Here is a 20212-nt window from a genome sequence, read left to right on the forward strand (position 1 = left end):
TGACTGCACATTAGAATCCCCTGGGTAGTTTTAAAAAATCCCAATATACAGATTTAATCCTATGCCTATCACATCATAATGGCTGGGACTGAAAGACAGACAGCAGCAGTTTTTAAAGTTTCCCAGCAACGTAGGGGAACCATGGACATATACACTTTAAAATGAGAGCATATAATAAAGTCTGCAAAGAAAAAACTTATTCCTTGTGTTCATATTATATATATCTGAATTTAAAATGGCTTCTACAAAATATATTATAGGCCCATATGTGTTATGTGTGCTATGAGAAATGTGCTACGTACTATGATAAAGCACATGTGTGCTATGATAAAGATGTACTATGATAAATGCTAACTATGGTTAATATTGACAAACACATTTATTTTTTGAGGGCTTCCCAAGCAGCGCAGTGGGAAAGAATCCACCTGCCAATGCAGGAGACACAAGAGACACGGATTTGGTCCCTGGGCCAGGAAGATCCTCTGGAGGAGGAAATGGCAACACACTCCAATATTCTTGACTGGAAAATTCCAAAAACAGAGGAGCCTGATGGGCTATAGTCCACGGGGTCCCAAGGAGTCAGACATGACTGAGCACACATGCACACTTCGCACTTCATTTATTACTTTGCAGTGTATTCCAGAAGTTTGTAAATGATGTTAAGTAATGAAAGCACTTGTTCCAATATTAATAATGTTGAAAGTGGTGCTTTTTCCTGTGCATCTTCAATTTTTAGCAGATTTTATTGATTAATGTTGATATTGTTGTTTTTCAGTGACCTCAGTCATGTCCAAATCTTTGCGACCCTATTGACTGGAGCACGTCCGTCCCTGCCTTTCACCATCTCCCAGAGCTTGTGCAAACTCATGTCCATCATGTTTGTGATGCCATCCAACCATGTTGTCCTCTGTCATCCCCTTCTCCTTCTGGCTTAAATCTTTCCTAGCATCAGGGTCTTTTCCAATGAGTCGGATCTTCGCATCGGGTGGCCAAAGTATTGGAGTTTCAGCTTCAGTATCAGTCCTTCCAATGAATATTCAGGACTGATTTCCTTTAGGATTGACTGGCTTCTCTCCTTGCTGTCTTCAGGAAATCTCTCAAGAGTCTTCTCCAACACCACAGTTCAAAAGCATCAATTCTTTGGCACACAGCCTTCTTTATGGTCCAACTCTCACATCTGTACATGACTACTGGAAAAACCATAGCTTCGACCATATGGATCTTTGTTGGCAAATGTCTCTGCTTTTTAACATGCTGTCTAGGTTTGTCACTACTCGTCTCCCAAGGAGCAAGCATCTTTTAATTTCATGGCTGCAGTCACTATATGCAGTGATTTTGGAGCCCAAGAAAATAAAGTCTCTCACTGTTTCCATTGTTTCCCCATCTATTTGCCATGAAGTGATGGTACTGGATGCCATGATCTTAGTTTTATGAATATTGAGTTTTAAGCCAGCTGTTCCACTCTCTTCTTTCACTTTCATCAACAGGCTCTTTAGTTCCTCTTCACTTTCTGCCATAAGGGTGGTGTCATCTGCATATCTGAGGTTATTGATATTTCTCCAAGAAATCTCAATTCCGGCTTGTGCTTCATCCAGCCTGGCATTTTGGATGATATATTCTGCATATAAGTTAAATAAGCAGGGTGACAATATGTAGCTTTGACATACTCCTTTCCCAATTTTGAACCAGTCTGTTGCTTCATGTCCGGGTCTAACCGTTGCTTCTTGACCTCCATATAGGTTTTCCAGAAGGCAGGTAAGGTGGTGTGGTATTCCCATCTCTTTAAGAATTTTCCAGTTTGTTGTGATCTACAAAGTCAAAGGCTTTATTTAGTGTAGTCAATGAAGCAGAAGTAGATGTTTTTCTGGAATTCTCTTGCTTTTTCTATGATCCAATGGATGTTGATATTAGCTGGCTATTATAATTAAGGGCTTCCCTGCTCTCTCAAGTGGTAAGGAAACTGCCTCCACTGCAGAAGACGAGGGCTCAATCCCTGGGTCAAGAAGATCCCCTGGAGGAGGGCATGACAGACCACTCCAGTATCCTTGCCTGGGAAATCCCATGGACAGAGGAGCCTGGCAGGCTACAGTTCATGGGTTCACTAAGAGTCGGACACGACAGCATGCTTGAACATTAGAATTACATATATGTGTATGTGTAATTCCACAAACATTGAATGAACAAATATTAGTTGGCAGGTATTCTGCTTTGTGTTATAGAATATGGGAAACCTAAGCTGGAGTTTTATTTATATAAATCCTTTATGTGTTGGCAGTTTCCTAAGGTGATGATTGAGAAATTATTTGACCAAGCTCATTGCCTTGTGTGGCAGCATCATTCCCTTTTGCATTGCCTTGTGTGGCAGCATCATTCCAATTCAACCCAGTTCAAATTCCAGGTTATCCTCTTTATTATCTGTATAAATTTAGCTGACTGTTAGTATTTGTATTTCTGGTTTTTGTATGAAAACTGAGAAGGGTAAGCTGAATGCTGGAGCTCCTGATAGGTTTAAATTATATGAAATATACAAAGTGACACTGTTGTTTCCAATCAATCAACAAACACTCAAGTAAATGAACTCTGTTCACTCCCTGCAGCATTTCTACTGTCTCAGTGAATATAACACAAATCCTGCATTTGCTCATTCCACAAATAATCATGTAATGGAAATTATTTTAGGTGCTCAGGACACAGGAGTAAACAGACAAAAATCCCTGCCCTGGGGGAGCTGATGTTCCAGTAGGTGAGACAGACAGTGAATATTTGGTATTAAAAATGCCAATTAAACAAGAGGTTATGAGTCCATTATAAAAAATAGTAGGTCCTTTAAAGAAGAGGTTATGAGTCGGTTATGAAGCTGCTGCTGCTGCTAAGTTGCTTCAGTCGTGTCCGACTCTGTGCAACCCCATAAGACGGCAGCCCACCAGGCTCCTCCATCCATGGGAGTTTCCAGGCAAGAATACTGGAGTGGGGTGCTATTGCCTTCTCTGTGGTTATGAAGAGCCACAACTAAAACAGAGGACCTGGCCTGCTGGGCCAGAGAGAGTGGGAACGAGAGAGAGGATCACAAAATCAAACAGCCTGGCAGAGAAGACGATGAGGACACAAATGCCTGGAGAATCTGAGGGCTTAGCTGTGCAAATATTTGGGGGGAAACATTATTGGAAAACTGAAATTTTCAAGCAACAAAATGTGATCTTTTTCATGGGAGACACCATTTTCCTAACCCCATCCTACTGAGTGGGCTTTTAGTTTAAGGGGACAAAGTCTTGCTCCTGAATGCCCAAGGAAATGATTTTAGAAATGGGCAACGTAGCAGAGGCAGGGAGCAAGAAAGAGAATCATGTCAGTGCCTCCGTCAGGAGGTCAAAGTCGGAACTGGCTACACCTGGGGGTAGACATGGATGTCTCAAAAACCCAGGCCACAGACATGGGAGTGCCTTGATTTCTCCAACTAGTTTGGTTTCCAGCAGCAGCGTATTAAAAGCTTGATTTAAGTCTGCGAGTCATACAATTAATATTTGAGGTAAAGACAAATTTTTAAAAATTAACAGAAGACTATTCCAGGGAAAAAGAATTACTCCAGGGAGCAAGAATACTCTACCTGAGTGGACGCGGACACACACCCTGCTCTGAGTCACAGCTGAAGCTCCAGGCCGGGTCCCAGAGAAGCAGCTCCCTCCACCTCCCCAGCAGGGGCTGCCTCTGAGAGCAGCCCAGGTGGGTGTCCCCACTACAGGGCCTGGTGCCTGCCCAGAATGGTTCAGGCTTATTCCGCAGAACACTTCCAAGGTGTGTGGAGAGGTGATGACAAATCACTCTGTGGAGAGTGCTGGAGAAGGGCCAAGCCCAGGGCAAAGGCATGCACTTTCTGGAATGTTCTGGAACATGCTGGAACCCTGCACACCCACAGCTCTCCCTCTGCTCACTGACCCCGCTGATGGCTGGCAGCTCCCGTGTGTTGGTGCCCAGGTCAGAGGTAAAGACGCCCTCAGCCCCTGAAACCCAACATGGGGCTCCTGACTGGTGTTTGAATGCCACCAGCTGAGGACACTTTCATGGATGGGCTGCCCTGACCACCTTGCTGAGGCTGGCTTGGGAGGCTGAGGCTGGTCTTCTGAGCTCCTGGCAGAGCATGGTGGGAAGGGGGAGAGGGAGCACCCCTGCTCCCTCTGCTCAGGACACACAGCCCTCTCAGCATCCCATCCTTCCTCAGAGGCCTCCACAGCCACCTGGTGAGAAGCGACTTGGCCTTTGAGTTCAGTGCTTTTCACACTTTTAAATTCACACAACCATGAGAGATGCATTTTACATGAGAGTCAGGGCATTTACGTATGAACCAAAAATTACCCTGGGTACCCTTTAAAGTACATCTATTTTTCATTCTAGTCCATTAAAAAATATTCTGTCTATGATCTATGGAACGGATTCCATGCCATAGGGGATTGCCCGGATGGCCTGACTGTAGCTGATGTTGGGGATCCACTGACTGAACTGACAGGCAGCCACAGGAAGGCAGGAAGGCCTGGATAGCATCCAGGAACAGGAATGAATGACCAGCTCCCTCTGTGCTCCACTGCACTTCACTCCTAATTGTGGTCTGGATGTTTGTGTCTCCCCAGAATTCATGTACTGAAATCCTAGTCTCAGTGCAATGGTATTAGGAGGTAGAAGCTTTGAATGGAGTCAGTGACCTTCTCAGAGACCCCAGGGAGCTCCCTCACCCCTTCGATGGAATAAGGGTATGAGAAGACAGCACTCTGCAACCCAGGAGAGAGTCCTCACTGGAACTTGGCCATGCTGGCCCCTGATCTTGGACTTCCAGGCTCCAGAACCATGAGAAATACATTTCCATTGTAAAACACCCAGTCTATAGCACTTTGTCCTAACTGCCAGGACTAAGACACTCCTACCATTTGAGTCTGTAATGTGACTGAGGAGGTGTCCTGAGGGCAGGGGTGAGACTTCCCACAGCAATGCCCCCAGCTCCAGACACAGCTGCTGGTGAGCAGGAGGTCTGGTAAAACTTCAGTGGATGAACAAATGAATACTTCCAAGGTGGAGAAGAGTATCATGCATTTAATACCACTTTTACTCACTTGCACTTTGCTAACCAGGAACAAACAGTCAATTGATTTTTGAGGTATAAAGCAACAGTTTAAGAAAATCAACATTTTTAAGTTAGGTTTTGTATACAGGTAATATTTCATGACCCTGATTGCCCTTCTTTATAAACATAGTGACAAGTGACACTGAAGGTATACTATTTGTGAAGAACAGTTATAAGCACTTAATATGCGCTGTTTTATTTCATTGCTTCTACTATCCTATGGGGTATCATCACCCCCATTTTACAGAGGAAGAAAGAGAGGTTTAGAGAGTTGAAGTCACTTGCCCAAGGTCACACGGCTGGTGCAAAGCTGGAATTCAAATCTCCTAGTTTGACCCTCGGATCTATACTAGAAACCATGGCATAATTTACTAACCTGTAATGACAGACGATTGTCTAGTAAAGAATCTCTCTGGCCTCCGTCTCTGGCTTCGTGGGAGGTAACCTTTAAATCCGTGGGATTTCCTAAGTGATAGGAGAGGCTGTCATTTGTGGTGGATCCCTTGGATCACAGCTACATTAATGCTAACAAGATGATTCAGGACAGGCTGCCCAGGCCACAAAGACTAGCCATGTGATTAGTGATTAGTGGGTTGGGACTTTGAGTTTAGTGTTATCAGCCTAACCTCCCAACCTCCTGGGAGGGAACTGGGGCTGGAGACTGAGTTCCCTATGGCCAATGATCCAATCAATCACATCTCCATAGTGAGATCCCAATAGAAACCCTGGACACAATAACTTTGGGGACCTTCCTGGTTGGTGAGCACATCTGTGCCAGGTGGGTCATATGCTCCAGCTCCACAGGGAGAGGGCAGGGAGGCTCCCTGTGTGTCTCCTCATTTGGCTGGTCTTGATTTGCACCTTTGTTATAAAACTGTAACTTGCAGCCGTTAGTCAGAAGAGCGGTTGGTCCCCAGGTTACCTGGGGACTGTGGAACTTGTGTCTGGTGTTTGAAGTGAGGCAGGCTTGTTAGGGACCACGCTCTTAACTTGTGGGGTCTGTGCTGACCCTGGGTGGTGAGCATCAGAACTGCCCAGCCACACTAAGCCATCCAATCTAGAGAAGCAGGAATTCAAGGGAAGGAGCCTCAGATAAAATCCGGTTCAGCATCATGGGGAGAAATTGGCCAAGAAAGGGAAGACCCGTTCTTGAGATGTGTCCTATCCTTGCTGGATTGCAGGAAAAGAAGTGTCTCCTTGTCAGGCAGAGCATTCCCAATTTACTGTGGCCAGAGTGTGAACACGGCTGCCTTCTCACGGGATACGGTGAGGACAGCTGCAGTTCCGTGATCAGTGGATCACGCTTTGCTCCACTGAAACTACAACTACAACTGCATTGAAATCAAGGGACCGTAAAACTCAGGACCACCGAGGAAAAAGCAGGGCATTCCTTGTGGACCAAAGAGCTTTGCATTGGGACATGACTGCTAAGGTCTGTCCACAGGAACTGAAGGGTCCTTATAACACTCTTTTGGAGATGTGCAATCCCAGAGCTGAGCTGTTAACATCATTTTGGCCCTAAAATCAGTTGTTCAATTTTCTAGGAAATGAAACTGGGCTTTAAGTATATACTAGCAATGTTTACTATTCATTTAATAGGTTCCTATCATTAATCCTTCTGTGAAATGGAGTGTCTTGTTATAAAGCTACCTGACCCCTTGTCTTGGTCCATTTGGGCTGCTATAACAGCATACCATAGATGAGGTGGCTTATAAACAACAGAAATCCACCTTTCACAGACCTGGAGGCTGGCAAGTCCGAGATCAAGGTGCTGGCATATTCAGTGTCTGGTGGGCACTCCCTGGCACATAGACAGTGCCTTCTCTCTGTGTCCTCACACAGTTGATGGGGAAGGGGCGCTCTCCAGGGTCCCTTTTATAAAGGACCTCACTCATGAGGGCTCCATCCTTATGACCTAAATTTATCTCCTAAAGCCCCCACCTCCTAACACCAACACACTGGTGGTTAAGGTTTCAGTGTATGCATTTTAGGGGGACACAAGCATGCAGTCTATAACTCCCCCCAATAGCTGGTATTCCTATGGGTTCAAGGTGATCCAAAAGGTTAATGCTGAACCATATTGAATGTGATCTTTACCTAGTAGGGTGTCAGGGAATTTGCACGGACTCTGGAGGCCCTGAAGGATTTCTGGGGTCTTGTGCTAAAGGCATGGCCAGGAGATGGAGGGAGGCCCCTCACCCTCTGTCCATGAAGGAGGCTGAGCTGGGAGCACAGCACAAGGCAGGGCAGCATAGGTGGGGCTCAGTGCTGGGAAGGTGGGGTCCAGGGCTGGTGTATCAGGCTGGGGCCAGTAGCCCGAGCAGGCCGAGGCCCAGCCAGGCAGGAGCCTCCACCCCAGAGGCACACTGAGTGAGACCTCATGTGGTGGGGGGTGGGTTCTACCTAAAGGCAGCTAAGTGGAAGGGCTGCAGACCATTCTGCATACAGAGGACCACTCTTTGCAAAGTAGCAAAGGCAGGAGCCTGGTCAGAAGGTGGCCACAGTGTTCAGAGCCATGATTCCGCTGGCCGAGGAGGGAGAAAGGGGACAGACACAGGAAAGTGAAGCAGGCAGGGGCGACAAGCAGTCTTGGTTGGGAAGGGAAAGGTGGCTAGGGAGGAGACAAGAGACCCCCTCCCCGGTCTCTGACTTGGTTTCTGGGGTGAAGTGTGGGGGGACAGCACCTGGGGGTTGTGTGCCTGGAGGGGTCCCCAGGATGGGCAGGTTACGGAGAAAGGGAATGGTTCTTAGACACAGAGTCCCTGGTGGTTGGCCAAGTGTGGATCAGTGGGATGCAGGGGCCTTTATCTCAAGAAGAGGCAGAGGGGTGGAAGGAGCTGACAGAAAGTCGAAGGACAGTAACTCAAGGCTGTGGTCCAAGTTCTACCTCAGAAGAATTTCAAGGCTCCTCTGTGGGGCTCTGGGAGGTAGGCGCGCGTGGGATGGGGTGGGGGATGGCGGTTACAATACAGGGATACAAAGGAAAGGAGCCTGGCCACTCTAGATCTATTGTAAAGAGGGGTTTGAAAGTCACATTCTTCAAGTATCTTTAGACACTTTGAATATATCCAAACAGTTCATTTCCACAGAGGGGTTCGTGTCATTTTGAAAAAAAAAAAGGCTGTCCACCCTTTAGCTCTCTCCCAGGTTCACTGTCAAGGTCAAACACTGCACTTCCTGGGCCCACGTGCACAGCTGAGCCCAGAGGTCAGCTCACCCCTGGAGGCCCTGTGTCCCTTTCTTTTGCAGCACTGTGCCCAGAATGGACACCTGGCTGGGATCTTAGAAATGAAACTCCCACCAGGAAGAGTCACACAGTGCTACCACACTTTGAGAAGTCTGCTTCACTGATTTAAACCTGCACTCAAAGGCAGCCCGGCAGCATATGCATTTTATACATGTCTTAGAGGCCACATGGGAAGTAAACCTGGCATCAGAATTATCTCATGGGTGTGATAAAGTCAATCGCTTCATACAAATAGCATTTGTTACACAAGAAAAAAAAGATACACTTTCTTGCTGGATACCTCACTGTAAAGAAGCAGGTAGACGAAGAACCCTGCTCCTTGCCCTAGCTCTGTATATTAAAGAGATGTGGACGTTTGTCTGGTGTGAACCTCCAGGAAACAACTTCAAAGTATTGTCACACCTTTTTCAGCACAGATTTGGGCCCTGGTGAAATTTCCACAACAGCAAACCAAATGGTCATTGTTAACCTCTGGTCACCAGAGCCCTCCTCCTGGATACTGTAGAGGCCTGGATGGGGTGAGTGAGAGGGACACAGTAGGCGTGGGGGTGGGGGTCGGGGTGGCTACAACACTGTGACACAAAGGGAAGGGGCCTGGCTGTTCTAGGTCTGTCGTTGGTAAAGAAGGGTTTGGAATTTACATTCTCCAAGGGTCCTACCAATTCTGAAAGAGTTACAAAGGGGATCTGCAAGAGGTTGGGAACTGTATGTCTGTCTACTTTCAGTGAAGGCCTTTGAAGTTTCCTAGGGTGGACAAGGGACTTCCTTGATGGCTCAGCGGTGAAGAATCTGCCTGCAATGCAGGAGACCTAGGTTCAGCCCCTGGGAAGGGAAGATCCCCTGGAAAGGGGAATGGCAACCCACTCCAGTATTCTTGCCTGGAGAATTCCATGGACAGAGGAGCCTGATGGGCTACAGTCCATGGGGTCACAATACAGTTGGACACAACTGTGCAAATAACATACATAAAAACATACAAAGGGTGGCCTGGAGGCCCAGGCCAGAGCAGCACGGTGTGCTGTGATACATCCCTCCTGGGGGGAGTGCTCCATGGTCATACAGGAAAGAGCCTGGCTTGACTCAAGAGTGACAATGATGAAGCAGGCAGGCCACCAAAGCTATAATTAAAAGCCTCTGCATTATCTGCCTCTCTGCTCTACAGATTCACTTAAAAATAAAGCAACCAGACATCAATTTAGCTGGCCCCATGAAATTTCCTGCTGCTTTCTCCACTTCTAATAATGGACATGCAAGCACTTAATGTTGAAGCTAACTTCTACGTTATGTATATACTATATCTATATCATTTACTTAAAGGGGTTCCTGAAATGCAAGAAACAGCTTTTTGTCCTTTAGATATCAGGGGGGTAATCAACCTCACTCTGAATTAAACTCTTGAATTAAAGTAACAAGAACCCTCAATCAAGCCTCCTTACAGGAGAGAGTGCTGCAGGATGCAGGAGCCCTCCTGGGCTCAGCATCTGTGACAGCCAGTCCTGGGCCTGCAGATTCTGAAGCCCGAGGTTTCAGTGACCCTCAAGATGCCCCTGCCTGGGAAAAGGATTCAGTACGGGGTCTTCACTTAGTAACTAAGTCTCCCCACGTTAAGTTATGTGGGGAGAACAGAGGAAGGAGTCCTCTTGGGGAAGAAGAGCCCCAGAAAGAAAGAGTGGCTCACACTGCCTTCCACAGAGGAGAAAGGACCAGGGGATCTGCATGAGTCTTTTGCCAAGTTGACCATCAAGTACATCTCTACAGAAAACAAGCCGGCACTAGGCTGGAGATGCTGGGCCCTGCCCTTCAATTCCTGTGTTCTAAACAGTCAGCAGCTTCTGTAGACTTTCCCCAGGGAGAAGGATGCACTGACCACAGGGGGACATATTCTGGATCTACCTAGTGGGTGTTCATGGCAAATTTTAACAGCAGATTTATGTATCAGCCTCTTGTTTGCCTGGTTAAAGTTGCTAATACAGCTGTGGCAAATTATTCTACAAGACGAGGGCATCCCCAGTATCCCAGCAATGCTCATCATGTTTGCTCTCCTACTGTGTGGCCCTGCCACCTCTCCCCCAAGAGGAGGTGTCTACTACATGTACCCTTGATTCCAGGTGGGCTCACGACTGTAGGATCAAGGGAACACAGCAGGCACGGACGACCTCCAAGAACGGGTGCTCACAGATGATACAGCCTTGACTCCTGGAACCCTGTACCAATGGCCCTGAGGCCAGCATGCTACCATGGAAGCCAGGCCATGTGGAGAGGTCATGTGCAGGCGATCTGTGGTCAATCTCAGCGTTCGCATCATCCAAACCCAGGCTCCAAGATAAGGCTTCAGGTTAATCTCCTCTTTCTTTCCAGTTGGGGCCCCAGATGTCATGGAACAGAGGTAAGACTTCCTCACTGTGCCTGAATTCAGCTTAATAAAGAGATGGTTTATGTGCTAAGTTGTGGGGTCATGTGCTATGAAGCAGTAAGTAACCGGAACACCCTAAACCAGACCAGCTCGAGTGTGTTGAAGTTTGGGGCCATGGGAGGCTGTACTTAACACGTGACCTTTCCAGGTTTCCCCAACTTTGTAAGACCATCCTTGGCACTCAGTTGTCTCTCCTGAAAGGCACAGCTTTGCAATTTTGCTCACAATAATGTATTTTAAAGTCTGACAATGGTACATCTTAAATGGCAACCCACTCCAGTACTCTTGCCTGGAGAATCCCATGGGCGGAGGAGCCTGGTAGCCTGCAGTCCATGGGGTTGCTAAGGGTCAGACATGACTGAGCGACTTTACTTTCACTTTTCACTCTCATGCATTGAAGAAGGAAATGGCAACCCACTCCAGTGTTCTTGCCTGGAGGATCCCAGGGATGAGGAAGCCTGGTGGGCTGCAGTCTATGGGGTTGCACAGAGTCGGACACGGCTGAAGTGACTTAGCAGCAGCAGCAACATTTTTAAAGGCAACACATACCCCGGGTCAGCTAGGACCACACATCCTCCCTTCCCCTTAAATTCTTGGTGCCTGATGCCCTGCACTGTCTGGTCCCCACGTAGCCTTTCCATCCCCAGAAGGACTGTCTACACTCAGCCACACTGGGCCACTCACCTCACCCCACTGTTTACTCATTTAACCTGCATCCTATTGAGGGGCATTTTTACTGCCTCCAAATATACAGGGCAGATTTTAAATAAGAAGGGATAAACATCCTCACACATAGGTCTGCATTGTAACTTTAGTCACAGCCTTAGGAAAGATTCTGAAAAGTGGGTCTGTGGGGCACTGAGTATGAGTTTCAAGGACGCTGGTACACACTCACTGCCAGGTGGTTTTCCAGAAACCGATTACTAGGGAAGTCGGACACAGTTTGGAACCTCAATTGTCATTTCTATTTTTCTTTTGTGAACTGTTTCCCCTGGTCCTTTGGCCATTTGAGGGTATGTGCTTTCTCACTGGTGGGCAGGGGTCTTGGGAGATGCCCCTGTTCCTGAGGTGGTTACTGCACCCTCCTGCCTCCTCCTGTGAACAAGGCAGGTGGGCTCCAGCTGGCTGGCTGAGAACCCACACTGGTGGGAGCTCACCATGTGGTGATAACCCAGGGGTCAGGGTCATGACGGGCTGTGGAGTGAGATGATACGGGAGTCTGCAGGTGAGGGAGTGGATGCAGGAGATCAGCTGTGGACCTGATCACTGAAATGAGGCCCAAAGGAGTTTCACAAGCAATAACAGAAAGCCCAAAGGTGGCTGAAGGCTGGCTCTGTCCACAGAGTCCACTAGAGGTCAATGTGCTTGGACAGGATGGGCAGGGGAAGAGGCAAAAGGTGAGCTCAGAAAGTGAGAAACAGCACCCCGTGGGTGCCGGAAGGGAGGTGGAAGCCTGAGGAGGGACAAATGGGAGAATCAGGAGGACCTGACCTGGGGCCCTGGTCAGGGGGATGGTGTGCGGGAGAGGCTGGAATGTGGGTAGAGCAGACCAAGAGGACGGTGACAGTAACAGTCCTGGGCCGTGACAACACAAAGCAGGTAATTTTGGAAATAATTTCTTACGATTTCATGGTGGATTGACTGTGCCGGGAAAAAGTGAGGTGCGATGCATGAATCCAAATCCCCTGAACATCAGGAGGCCTGAAGCAGGAGCTGGCCAACAGGCAGATCTCCAGAATCCCATGTTAATGCGGGGACATCACCCAGGTGACCAGCCACTGGCCCCAGGCTTGGAGGACAGTTCTGAGTGGAGGACTAACTGGAAATCTGCACAAAACTGGCATTGAAAGCCACGGGCCTTGAAACACCAAACAAGAGCTGAGTTAAAGAGTATAGGATTCTGGGCTGAGCCTGCAAGAACTCCAACATCTGAAGGTCAGGGAGATGTGGAAATAGCAAGACCCAGCACACGGGCTGCGCAAGGGGTGGCCACTGAGCTGGGGAGAAGCCAAAATGCTGCTGCATTCTGGAAACCAAGGGAGGAAGTGCTTAAAGACTAGGGAAAAAGGGTAGAATTCCCAGCTGCTAGAAAACAGGAAATGAAAAAGCAGAGCAAGTGTGGCAGGGATGATGTCTCCAGCACCCAGGGGCCTGGACTTCAACGGTGGTGAAAGAACCCCAGAGTGGAGCTTCCTCGAGACCCTTCCAGGGGACCCACAAGGTCAAAACAGTTACTTTAAGATGGTGCTTGTCTTTTCACTACGCTGACACTCATGTGCAAAAACAAAGGTGGGTCCCAGTGCTGGTGCCTTTGCACAGAGTAAGACAGTAGCACCAAACATACCAATAGCACTTATTCCCGGCACCATCAGTCAGAGTCACAGAACTAAAACCACAAACACAGAGTAAAACAAACCAGAGAGAAATTAACTTAAGAATACCCTTGTACTGGAGCCAGGATATTTGAGTCCTTAGACCCGGGTTCAGTCCCTGGGTTGGGAAGAACTTCTGGAGAAGGAAATGGCAACCCACTCCAGTACTCTTGCCTGGAACATCCCATGGACAGAGGAGCGTGGTAGGCTACAGTCCACAGGGTCGCAAAGAGTCGGACAGGACTGAGTGGCGTCACTCACTCACTCACATAGCAGTGAAAGCTGTCCTATTCAAGCCACATATTAGGCGTGTCACTTTGTTTCCTCATCTGTAAAATGGGGCAAGTAGCAACTTCCTGATAAGGCAGATCAGAAGATTCAATGATACATTTCATAATGCACACAAAATAGGGCTAGGTATAGAATAAGCATTCAATTAATATTAGCAACTATTATTATTTATCTAGTTTAGCAAGTTCTCTGTCTTCCAACAACAAACACTTCTTTCTGAATTTGTCTGGGCCCTGAAAACAAAGAGGCCTGGAGCTTGAATAGGACATCCTGTTATGGGAACTTCCTCTTGTGGGAGCCAGACAAAGAGGGAGTGAGCGAGCGGAAGGAACTGCGGCTCAAGGCTGGGGTGTGTCCCTTAGCTATGGGTGGGGTGGTGAGCTGTGGATGGTGCTTGGGAGACAGGTGACAGGTGAAGCCCATGCGAATGCACCACGTGGGGTGTGCACTGTACCCTGTGCCCTCTATGCCCTGCTATTCCCTCCATCACCACATAGGCGGCTGCAGAGAAATGTCTCTGAGAAAAAAATCAGGTTGAAGGTCTGAGAATGAAGAGCTTTGAGGGGGCTTCTCAGTGGCTCAGAACCATAGCTTCACCAGAGCTCTGACCCAGGAACCTGGAGTGATGTCAGAGATGGCCCAGCCTCCCTCCTCATTCTATCTAATTATGTGCATGAGGCCTGCTCTTCTCCAAACAAAGGACCTCAAAGAGGAGGCAACATGTGGTTTACATCTCAATACCAATATGTGATGCCCGAGATACTTCTCCAAGTGAGACACCCAAGGAGAACTGATCAGATCTTGCAGGTAGACAACCACGGTGCAGAGAACCGTGGCATGCAGAGGCATGGGGAGTGTCCTGCCGGAACCATGAAGCTATCTGGACTCTGGTCTCAAGAGGGTCCACCACCACGTGGCCATAGAAACATGCAGCTTAATCTCAAGGCAGGATGCTGTGCTTTCTAAGCCAGATGTGACTGCATTATTGGAATAATGAAAGGGGCCCTTGGTGGTTGTATGGGAAAGAACAAAAAAAAATCACACGTATTTGTTGGCTCAGCAAGTGAAGCTATGTATTACCTTGAAACTGAGATCTTAAAGGACACAGCAGGAAAGGATTTGATTCTCTAATAGGAATGATGAATTTTCCAAGTCTGGAGTTAAGGTGTGTGCTGATCAATTATGGAGAGATGACTATGTGCAGAAAACATACATCTCCTACCCTGCTTCAGGGAAGCCATAATGCAGGAGGACCCAAAGGCTATAGGCAGGTGGCAAGCCTCTCATCCAGGGTTTAGCCTTGGAATGCTAGAGAACTCATACTGGAGAGCGGCCCTGTGACTGTTGATGAATATGGGAAGGCATTCAGTGCACAGCACCCACTTGCTGGAAATCAGAGCATTCATACTGCTGAGAAACCCTGAAGTGTGAAAAATGTGGGAAGTTCTTTAGACTTAATTCAAGCCCCAAAGTACATCAAAGAAGTCATAATGGTGAGAAAGCCTTTGAGTAAAGACAATGCAGAAAGGCTTATAAGAAATGGCAGGCAATGTCACACCTAGCAAAGAATTCACATACATAAGTGTAAAATCTCTCCCATGAATACAATACAGGAAGATCTCTAGATATGGGTCAATCCTTAGAAGAAATCAGGGAATTCACACTGGCATAAGACACTACAAAATATAGGGAATCGTCCAGTAATGGCCCAAACATGTCCAACATCAAAGAATTTGTTATATGCTTTATTTAACCTAAAAACCTACTGCTATATCATTAGCTTTTAATTGGACAGTATACTGAATACTCTAATCATTTTGTCATTCCACAATGCAAGACCCAGAGTAACACTCAAGAGTTCATTTTTTAATAACTAGGTGAATGAATGAGTTCTCTTGGATTTTCTAGGTAAATTACATTGCTTACAAAGAATAACAGTTTTGTTTCTGCCTTTCCAATATTTATATCTGTATTTCCTCTTCCTTGTGCTAATGCATTAAATCTGAATTTCAGACCCTGAGAAATACAGAAAAGACCTTGTACTAAAGTACCTGACAGAAGTGTTATCATGCCAAAGGGCTCTTTGGGCTGCAGTTACAGAAACCCACATGAGCTGGTGAAAACACACAAGGGAAGGGCAGATACTCTAAGAGCCAGGAGCAGTCTCAGCCCCAGACAGGGCAGGAACCAATGCTATGCTATACGGTATCCAAACGGTGCTCTCTTGACTCCCATCACTTCTTCTTCTGTTTTTCATCCCATTGGCTACTGACGGTGAGAAGACTCTCCTGAGGAACACTGTGCAAAGTCCCAGGAAAGAACGCCTTGCCCTTCAGGTACCCTCCTTGGGTTAGTCATCAATAGCCCACAGTTAGGACTGTGTTGGCCCTGGCCTGGGTGAGGCACCTGCCAATCAACTGCAGGTGGTACTGGGGTGCAAGAGCAGGGCCATTTCTATGCACATGCACCAACACAAGCTGAAGGGAAGGGCATCCTTAGACCAGAGGTACTGAGAGCCCAAAAGTCATCCACAGCACAGAACCCAGATCTGCCAGGCCTGCTTAAACAGTGCTGTTCACATCATCTCCACTGCTCCATCCTCAACATTCCAGGATTCTCTTTTATGTACATTTTACACGTGAACCAACTGAGGCTCAAGGTTTGCTGAATTTTCCAAGGCCATACAATTATCAGATCCAGGGACTCCAACTCCAAATTCCATTCTCTCCAGTCTCTCTGGCTGTTGTCATACAACTATGAACATCTCTCATGCCCAGTTAGATCTCTGGCATCATTAAACTCTTAAAGAGGTTAGAAATTAATTTCAAACTTTGGAGACTCTCAAGGATGATATACCCATTACACACTGAGAAATGGTTACAAAGAACATCTATAAGTGTTCAATGTAAGCAATCCTGAGCATTGCCAAGCCATACCTTTCCCCAGGCAGGGTAAAAACTAAGAGAATCTGATGCAGATTTAATCTGGATTCAGAATCACATTTAGCTTCACGTTCAAACAAGTGGGAAAATTTGTTTCTTAACCTGGTCTGGTATTTCCCAAGAAACACAATCATTCCCAAAGTGTCTGAAAGTAATTCCCACCAAAATGTCAATGCTGTCAAAGTTTCTAGAGCTAAATATTAATTTCAGAAAAAAATAAAAGTCAGGCCACTTCTTACATGCACTCTCTGAAACTAACAGATGTAGCAATAGTGCAACACACCTATCTTCTCCATGATTACACTTCAAACCCCTATCCTCCCCTGCTAGTCTGATGTTGTCTGTGTGTGCGCTCACTCAGTTGTATCTGGTTCGTTGTGACCCTATGGCCTGTAGCCTGCCAGGCTCCTCTGTCCATGGAATTTTCCAGGCAAGAAAACTGGAGTGGGGTGCCATTTCCTTCTTCAGGGGATCTTCCTGACCCAGGGATCAAACTCTTGTTCCCTGTACGTCCTGCATTGGCAGGCAGATTCTTTACCACTGAGCCATCTGGAAAGCCCGAGTCTGATGTGACTAACTGCAAAAGTCCTGGACCCTTTTGTTCACATTCTGATGTAAATTTCAATAGGTAGCACATTCTAAAGAAAACTCTAACCCTAATCCTTAACCCTAACCCTAGACTAGATGATCTCAGCTTTTCTGTAAGAAAGTTGGGAGTGGACACCTTCCTTAAGGTCACCAGGGATGGGGACTGACACCGCACACACCATGAGCCCGTGTCACAACTTGGGGCTTATCCACTTCCCTAAACTCCCCAACTGACCGTGGCCCCTTCCTCCTCATTTCCTTCGACTGCTCCAGTCTTTCATTCAGCAGAAGCTTTCCCCCTTTTCTAATACGAAGTGTTTCAGCCTCTTATTTTCTTCCAGTTCTCAGATCCATCTGATGATGGACGCTCTGGCCCCAGAGCACAGCAACAGAGAGGAAGGTGGTAGGGTAGCGGGTGGGGAGTGGGTGGGAAAAGGGAGTAGAAAATGCCAATCCTTATTATTCTCCTTGTCACAGTTATAGCTGCAAAAAGACACCAGTAGTTGTATTTCTGGTGAAGACAGAGGTGAAACTACGCAAAGCAGTTCTGCGCTGAACCCCACCAACGCTGTCTCCCCACCATTTTCACACAGTTAGAGCCTTGGGTGCCAGGGCTGGGAGGCTTCATTCCAGGGCCCCATCTGGTCAGAGGATTCTCAACAGCTGGGAGACAGGGTGAGGGCACAATCTAATGTCCTCACAGCTGCATGCATCTCCGGATTCTAAGGGTCTCCCATGTGGAGGTGCAGCTCCACGGCCCGTGGAGTCAGCATCCTGGGAAATGAAGAATGTCTTCCCTCCCAGAGGGACCAGGGCCATCAGTTGCAGGGACCACTGGTATCTCAGGGGTGTCCAGTTGGCAGGGACGTGAGAACCTGGTGGCTGAACCCAGGCCCGGAGACTCTGCTTCAGGAGGGCTGGGAGGGCCAAGAATGTGCAATGCCAGAAAGCTCCCTTGATGCTGATGCTGCTGGCTTGGGACCCTAAAGTCTCTATTTTATAGATGAGAATGCTGAAGCCCTAAAAGGGGATGCCATGACTGGACCCCAGGTCTCTCGACTCAAAGAAAGCCTCTAACAAGAAGGAAGTAAGGAAGAGAGAAGAAAGAAAGGGAAGAGGGCATTAAATAGATGATATTTTAAAAAGAAGAGAAAGCACAAAACAGCTCCCTGAAGTCTAAGCATGTGAGGAGGGCACAATTCCATCCAGGACCCTAAGATGCGGGCGTTCAGGGGCGGCCACTGGCCCCACTTCTGAGCTGCCTTCAGTTCCTGCAGCAACTCAGACAATGTAATGGACTCCATGATCTACAGAACCCCCTGGGCCTGCCCACCCTCAGCCCACTAACAGCAGCCTGGGGGCAGCACACACCGCCTCGAGGCACCCCAGCCTGCAAGAGGAAGTGTCCCCTTTATGGAACTGCCCAAGGGGAAGGGTTCAGAGAGACAGAGTCACAGGTTAAGGTCCTCTTGTAAGATGGGGTAAGAATCAGAGAACTGGGACATATACCAAAGTGACTTCTTTTTAAAAAATCAGCTATAATTAATGTACAATATTGTGTTAGCCAAGTGATTCAGTTATATATTTTTCAGATTCTTCTTTTCCATTATAGGTTATAATAGGATATAGAACAAAGTTCCCTGTCCTAAACAGTAGGATCTTGTTTGTCTATTTTATGTATAGTGGACAAAGTAGGAGTCTGGGATTAACAAATACAAACTACTATACAAAGTGACCTCTTTGTCCAGAATATCTGTCATGGAAACAGTGGGATGAGAGGGAGAATTCTTGATTTCTAGTCTTGACTTTTCAATGAACTATCATCTTAGTTGAGTCACTTGCTCCCTAGAAAGTTGGATTTTTGTTAAATATACAAAATTAATGATTTATTGGGCTTCCCTGGCGGCTCAGATGGTAAGGAATCCACTTGCAATCTGTGGGAAACCTGGGTTTGATCCCTGGGTCTGGAAGATCCCCTGGAGGAGGGCATGGCAACCCACTCTAGTATTCTTACCCAGAGAATACCATGGACAGAGGAGCCTGGCAGGCTACAGCCCATGGGGTCATAAAGAGTCAGACACGACTGAGAGACTAAGTCCAGCACAATGATTTATTAGGTATTTTTCCAAATTTTCTATTCCATCATTCATGTTATCTTTTGGTTTTATTGCTTTGCCCCTCTTTTTGAGTAGGAGGGTGAAGGAAGCCACATCTCTGCTTCTAGCATGTAGAATAGGAAAAGTTTACCTAAACGGGTATTTGTGACATGAGCCTGTGACAAGGGATTCAGGTACAAAAAGTCCCAGTTAACCCACAGCTAAAAGGCTTTCTAGTCGGGTTTGTGCTGACCAGGCTGACCTGCGTTCTATGATCTGCCATGAAGTAGATTTTATATGAACTGACCTTGAAGAATATTCCTCAGAGCTGGCCTGTGCCCCTTGTGAAACCTGCCTTCCTGTGGTTATCCTGGGCCTCCTCCTTCTCCTGCTCTCAGGGACGAAGGTCCTGGGGTGCAGGGCTCAACTGGGGCTGCCCCTTGTCTCCATCTCCATCCACACACTCCCCTAAATGCAGCATCTGTGTGATGCAGAGGAGCCCACAGTCCTGCCCGTTCAGACATCTCCCCGCAACTCTGGACGTCTGCATCTACCTGCCCTCTTGATGTTTCCACTCACTCCAACCCAGCTGTGCCCAGCCAGAGCTCTCCACTTCCTACCCCACACCCTCTGCAACTCCCTCCTCTTCCTCTCCCAGCTTAATAAACAGTACCAGCACCCACCCAGCTTCCCAGGCAAGAGCCTAAGCTTCCCTTGATTTCTTCTTTTTTTCCCTGGCTTCACTTATAGCCAATGGGCAGATCAGAACACGGATCTCATCTCTCCACTTCTCATGATCTCTGTGCCCTCGCCTTGGCCACTTCCTAACATTTCTTGCCCCTCTGCCTGATACCCCTGCATCCTTTGGGCTTGACTACAATCCAAGCCCCACAAAGCAGGAAGTGAGTTTTTTGTTTGTTTTTTTTTTAAAGAAGAAACTGGATTTCATCACTCCCAACTGAAAACCTCCCAGTGACTTCCCCTCACATGTAAGGTCCATGGCCAAGCTCACAAAAGCCTGTCCTGCCCAGATCTGCCTCTATCCCTGGTATCCCAGGCCTCATGACCCCCTCTCCCCCTACCAGCTGGCCACTATGGAACTCGGAACTTCTTTCATCTGTTTTCCCACAGCCTGGCTCCTCCCTGAGTACAG

The 20212-nt window shown here is 47.4% G+C and overlaps 1 protein-coding gene across 7 annotated transcripts in view; it reads right to left on the bottom strand.

Annotated features, from left to right (window-relative positions):
* The window catches only part of OTUD7A (OTU deubiquitinase 7A), a 388360-nt gene that overhangs the window by 278373 nt on the left and 89775 nt on the right, over positions 1-20212 (bottom strand). Inside the window, exon 1 of one of the 7 annotated variants that reach the window (XM_045163709.1) lies at positions 3605-3860. The exons of the other annotated variants lie outside the window; for them this stretch is intronic. The gene's annotated coding sequence lies outside the window, so the exon portion shown is untranslated. Of the gene's footprint in view, positions 1-3604; positions 3861-20212 lie in introns of those variants that run through there. 7 annotated transcript variants of the gene reach the window in all.

This window comes from Bubalus bubalis, chromosome 20 (genome assembly GCF_019923935.1).
Source record: "Bubalus bubalis isolate 160015118507 breed Murrah chromosome 20, NDDB_SH_1, whole genome shotgun sequence".
Taxonomy (NCBI): Eukaryota; Metazoa; Chordata; class Mammalia; order Artiodactyla; family Bovidae; genus Bubalus; species Bubalus bubalis.